Below are 6,354 nucleotides of genomic sequence, written 5' to 3'. Positions count from 1 at the left end.
CCAATTATTGGGTGGTGGAAGCATAAAGAATGGCAGTATGGATATCAGGATTAAGAAGTGCAGATCTCACGAAACAATTACTATTTAAGAATCAGCTATTTTTGTTTGGCTGGCATAGTTCGTAGATTACTCTAGAGTGAGTCTTATAGGTCTGGCCACTAACATTTCCACCTATGTACATACATGGGTGGTTTTGGAGGTTACTCACAAACAAGCCAAAAACTAAAATAGTGGTTATAGGTGAAAAGTAAGTATTTGGGTGAAAGTCTTTTTGCTTGTTGAATCTGATGGCAGAATATTAGCTACATGACACTTGGTTAATTATTAGTAATATTATTTCCACTATGAAGCCTACAAGTTGAGAACCCAAAAGCAAGAGAAAAAAAGCAAAAGAAGCAAGAACTTATTACTTAGAAGCAATTTAATCTTGCGAATAGTCATTCAATTACTTACAATACTCATCAGTCCTCATATTACAAGGAATAAAACAACACCTGAACAGCATAGGAGTAAAGGTGATTATCACTTTCCACAACCAAATCAGCAATCATCCTTTCAAACACACAGTCCTAAAATCATTAATACTAAGCAAGCTAAACCAGTAACCAACAAGTCACATGTACCAAAGACACTCAAAGAATGCATGGAACTTGCTTTGTTGTCCACATCTGAACTCAAACACATTAACAGCATTTAAACATCTCAAGATAAAGAGTGAATTGCAGGGCTCATTTCATGATTCGAATTTTATTTTATTTTATTTAACAAACTCGTCCAGTAATAAACCACGAATCAAACAAATGGTGAACACTCAAACCATCAACTTCATGAAGTAAAGAGCAACTACAAACGAACAAAATACAAATACATCCCGCAACATCAAATGACTCAAATCCATTACTTTAAAATACAAATACCCAAAAGGAACTACAACACAGCATATTTTAATTATTAGCAACAAGCATATTCTCATCTTGGTAAGAAGCACAAATAGAGATGCATATACTCTCTGATTGTCAATTGTCGTCAGTGGCGGAGATATTCCTAATCAGCACTGATTACTAACTAGCACACAGAACACAATCAACAACAAACCTTGATAGTGACTAAAGAAGATGAAGAAATCACCTGAGCAACAAAGTAGACATGATATATACAAAGTTAAGCAATTGGTTTCGAAACATGACAACAGAGACATACCTTCGATGGCTTCCCTGGGAGTCTTAAAGCCAACCACAATTGACTTCCAAAATCGATTCCCACCCTTTTCGGGACTCTTTCCTTTCCTAGTTTTCTTCGAGCTGCGAAAGTGACCAAATGTTAAAACGAGCAACGCCTAATGTTAAAATGAAAGGACGTACCTCAATCGATAAGTGGCAGAGACGAAGTCGACAAAGACGAACTCCACAATGTGGTTGCAATCACAGAAGCGCAGGGCAGTTTGCGGCAAAGACGAACTTAGGCAAAAGGAGAAAGAAGAAGAACGATAGGGTTCAAGCGCGCGGATTGTGCAATTTCAGATTTTTAATATATAATCATAACAACATCGGTTTTTTTAAATATAATTGATGTTAACCTCAACTAGGTAACATCGGTTTTCTTAAAACCGATGTTAACATCAACTCGTTAATATCGGTTTTGGAAAAACAGATGTTAACTAAGTCTACTTATTTACAAAAATGTCATCGCGCTTTTGTTAACATCTGTTTTGTGAATAACCGATGTTAACCGTGCGATGTTAAATCTAAAAATTGTAGTAGTGACATCACACACTTGGGCTTTTATATATTATTATAAATTATAAATAGATTTTAGAAACGGAAAATATTTCTCTGACTATTAGTGAATACACATCTTTAAAAGGTAAAGGGAGATATGAAAGGAAAAAAAAGTTGATAAATGTAACAAATAATTATGTGGAAAAAGAAAAGGGAAAAGAATTGGAGTTCATCTGAGAGGTAAGTAAAACTTAATCAAGAAGTATTTTTTTCAAGAATTCAACTTGAATAATATTCAAATAATTCAACATTAACTTCAACATAATAATAACCGGTATTGTATCACTTGATTAAAAGATTGCAATTTAAACAAGAAAAAATGTTGTTCTTCACTTAATTTGTTAGGTGTTGCAGGAAGAAGAGAGAATAAGAAAAAAAATAAAAGAAAAAGAGTAAAAAATGTTATGAGTGAAAGGATAAAACTTTTCACTAAAAACAATTATTGAAAAACTAGTGATGCCTATATATCTCCCACTTTACTGGTCCTTTGTAGCTCATAAAGGCCATATCATCATATTCCAATAATCATCATAGGCAGCAAACTTTTTGATTTAGATACACCAGCAGCAGACATGCAAAGCTCAACCTACTTAAGCTTTGATATCCTTCTAATTGCATTTTCATTGTTATCTTCCACTTCCAGTTGCTACTCCTCTCTTGGCTGCAATGAAGAAGAGAGGCAAGCACTTGTCAATATCAAAGAAAGCTTCAAAGATCCATCTTCAAGGCTTTCCTCTTGGGAAGGAAGTGATTGTTGCCAATGGAAAGGTGTAGCTTGCAACAATGTTACAGGACATGTTGTCAAGCTTGATCTTAGGAATCCTTGCTATCCACTAAGGGACCAAGGATACTTTCAACCAAACTATTCCTTATAAAAAAGATGAGCTTGAAGCTCAACATGTTCATCCTTCAATACTACAACTTAAATATCTCACTTTTTTAGACTTGAGTGGAAACAACTTTCATAATAGCTCCATACCAATGTTCATCCAATCTTTGGAGCATCTGCAACTCCTTTCTCTCTTTGACTCTCAATTTTCTGGGAGGATCCCACACATTTTTGGAAACCTCACAAAATTGAACTTTCTTGATCTTAGCTTCAATTATCATCTCTATGTTGATGGCTCTGATTGGATTTCTCAACTTTCATCACTCCAATACCTTTACATGAGTTATGTGTATCTTGGTAAGGCACAAAACTTGCTTAAGGTACTCAGCATGCTTCCTTCTTTGTCAAACATAGAGCTGGTGAGTTACAGTTTAAACGAGCTGCATGCTCATCAACTTGTTAGAGCCACAAACGTTTCCAGAGTGCAAGTACTCAATCTCGCAGAAAATGGGCTTGAAGCTCAAATTCTTGATGTTTTTCATAACATGACTTTCATTACAAAGATTGACCTTTCTCATAACAACTTAAATTCCACTCCATTCTGGTTGAGTAGCTGTAACAAACTTGTCTCTCTATTTCTTGCAAGTAATGCTTTTCATGGCTCATTTCCTTCTGCTTTTCAAAATATTAGCTCCTTGACTGAACTTGAACTTGCAGAAAACAATTTTGACTCTGTTCCATCATGGGTTAGGCGGGTTAAAGGGTCTTTGATACCTTGGTCTTTCCGGAAATAACATAATTCATATTGAGGGATCTCTAGCATCTATTCTGGGAAATTGTTGTCATCTTCAGTCATTGATTATGTCAAGAAACAAGATTCAAGGAGATGCACTTGGGGGAATATACAACCCGGATGCATTAGGTATGATTTACAACAATTGGATTTGACTAACAATGAACTTGATCGTTTCCCAGCATGGTTGGTGCAGCTTGTAAACCTAGAACTTCTGGATCTTTCAGAAAACTCTATAAATGGTTTGATTCCTCAGACTATTGGTCAACTAAAAAAATTGAACACCCTTTATCTTGATAAAAATAATTTACATGGAAACATTCCTAATAGTCTTGGTCAGCTTCTAAACCTGCACAACTTAGACATCTCCCTAAATCATTTAGAGAGCTTGATTTCTAACATAACATGGCCTAAGCAACTTGTTTACTTGAACCTCACCAATAACCATATCACTGGATCACTTCCCCAAGATATTGGTGATAGGTTGCCCAATGTTACTTCCTTGTTTCTGGGAAACAATCTTATAAGTGGTTCCATTCCTAACTCATTGTGCAAAATAAACTTGTACAACCTTGACCTATCCGGCAACATGTTATCTGGTGAAAATCCAGATTGCTGGAGAGATAGTCAAGGACTTAATGAGGTAAATTTGTCATCCAACAATTTATCAGGTGTTATTCCAAGTTCTTTTGGTAATGTTTCCACGTTGGAATGGTTTCATTTGAACAATAACAGTATTCATGGGGGGTTTCCATCATCTTTGATAAATTTAAAGCATCTTTTAATTTTGGATCTAGGAGAGAACCATTTGTCTGGGATTATACCTTCATGGATAGGGAACATTTCGTCCTCCATGCAGATTCTTAGGCTAAGACAAAACAAGTTCAGCGGAAAAATTCCTTCACAACTATGCCAACTTTCTGCACTGCAAATCTTGGACCTTTCAAACAACGACTTGATGGGCTCAATCCCTGACTGCATTGGAAATCTCACAGGAATGATTTTAGGAAAGAATTCTGTCATCCAACCTAGTAATGGGACTACATATTCTGAATGGTATGAACAAGAAGTCAGACAGATCATGAAAGGAACAGAACTTGAATATACCAGAAATCTAAGACTGTTAGTCAACATGGACTTGTCAAATAATAATTTGAGTGGATCTATTCCTGAAGAAATAACATTGCTTTCAGCATTGCAAGGCCTAAATGTATCATACAATCATCTGTCAGGACATATCCCTAAAAGGGTAGGAGACATGAAATCACTAGAATCTCTTGATCTCTCTCATGACCAACTTTCAGGCACAATTCCAGATGGCATATCAAGTTTAACTTCGTTAAGCCACTTGAATTTGTCCTACAACAACTTTTCAGGACCAATTCCAAAAGGAACTCAATTGTCAACCCTTGATGATCCTTTTATTTATATTGGCAACCCATTTCTCTGTGGACCTCCTCTACCAAATGAGTGTTCTGCTAATGATTCCAAACATGGCAATGAAGATGAAGATGGCAAAGACGATAAAATAGAGAAATTGTGGTTTTACTTTGTCGTAGCACTTGGATTTGCTATTGGCTTTTGGGCTGTGATTGGAAGCTTATTGATGAAGAGAAGTTGGAGGTGTGCATACTTTCAATACATTGATAAGTCAAGGCAAAGGATGAATGCATCTTGGGCAATACATTTAGCAAATTTCAAGGAAAGATTTACTGGAAACCCTGTTGCTGGGTGACACATTATTTCGTAGTCTTTGTACCTTATGTTTTCTGTTTTATGCACTTGTAGGATTTCATGTTTATTTTGCTTCATAAGTAATTTGTTCACCTGTGTAAAAGGGTAGTAATGCTACTTGTAGAATTTGTCGTTTTCATGCAAATAGGGTGGTGCTGTTTAATTCATGATTGTCAAAATGTTGCCAGCTTTAGATTTTTCTTATTCACAAATAATCTGAGTCTTGCTTTAATATTTGGTGGAATTTGCTAAAGCACCACTTAACATACCCAATGACAAAACAAGTTCTTGCAAACCTTTGGAGCATGTGGTGTCCCCAATCATAATGTTACGCATAGCTACCTCTGGAACTTTTTCTGTGCCTACCCATTTTGCTTCCTAACACACTTTATTCACCATGATTCCTCTCGATCTTTAAATAAACTGTCAGTATTTCCTAAAAAGAAATAAATGAGTTCTACAAGTGTAAGGGAGAGAAGGTGCATGGATTCAAGACATATTAAGAATTAGGAAAGATCAAACATTAGTGTTCTACAGTGCTGTTGGTAAGCTCTCTTAAAGGGCCTGTTGGTAAGGGCTCTTAAGAAATCAGAAACGTAAAATGTTTTTATTCATACAGCAGCAGAATCTTATATTCTGATACATAAATTTGCTTACAGAAAAACAGAACAGCAACTCTAGGCTTCTACTCCCTATTCTTTTGTTGCTAATTATAAAATCATTTTTAAAAATTTATTTGTCCTTTTTTTATAAGATTATTTTTTTAATTTGTAAATGTATTAATTATTATTTTCTCTACATACTTTTACTTAATTATTCTCTTTCTAAATATTAATAAAAAAAATTAAGTAAATAAAAATATGAAAATGATAATTTTAAAATAATAATACAAATAATTGACTTGACTAAACTAATTATTTTTCTAAAAGATGTGAGTTAATTAAAAAAGTCTTATAATTTATAAGTACAAAGGAAGCAAATACAAGAGATTATTGAGTCACCGCCCAATTTAATTGCAAAAACTTATCACATTGTACTTTAGTTTGAAAACACATTAACTATTGCATAAAAAGCTTGGGTAACATTAGTCTGAAAAAAATTCAGATCACTGAAAACACGTGCTTGGTCTTAAAGATGGCAATGAGGTAAATCAGGGACGAGATTGGCTTTCACCGTCCCCATGCTCACAAAAGATGGAACGAGAGTATGGGTTATATATA

General features: G+C 34.9%; 1 pseudogene; it reads left to right on the top strand.

Moving 5' to 3' along the window:
• The first annotated feature begins 2,286 nt into the window (after positions 1-2,286).
• On the top strand, positions 2,287-5,279 carry LOC114370854 (annotated as a pseudogene).
• Positions 5,280-6,354: the final 1,075 nt, after the last annotated feature.

This window comes from Glycine soja, chromosome 10, assembly GCF_004193775.1.
Source record: "Glycine soja cultivar W05 chromosome 10, ASM419377v2, whole genome shotgun sequence".
In the NCBI taxonomy this organism is placed as follows: Eukaryota; Viridiplantae; Streptophyta; class Magnoliopsida; order Fabales; family Fabaceae; genus Glycine; species Glycine soja.
Note: the sequence above shows the minus strand (reverse complement) of the source record. Positions and strands in the feature narration are given on the sequence as shown.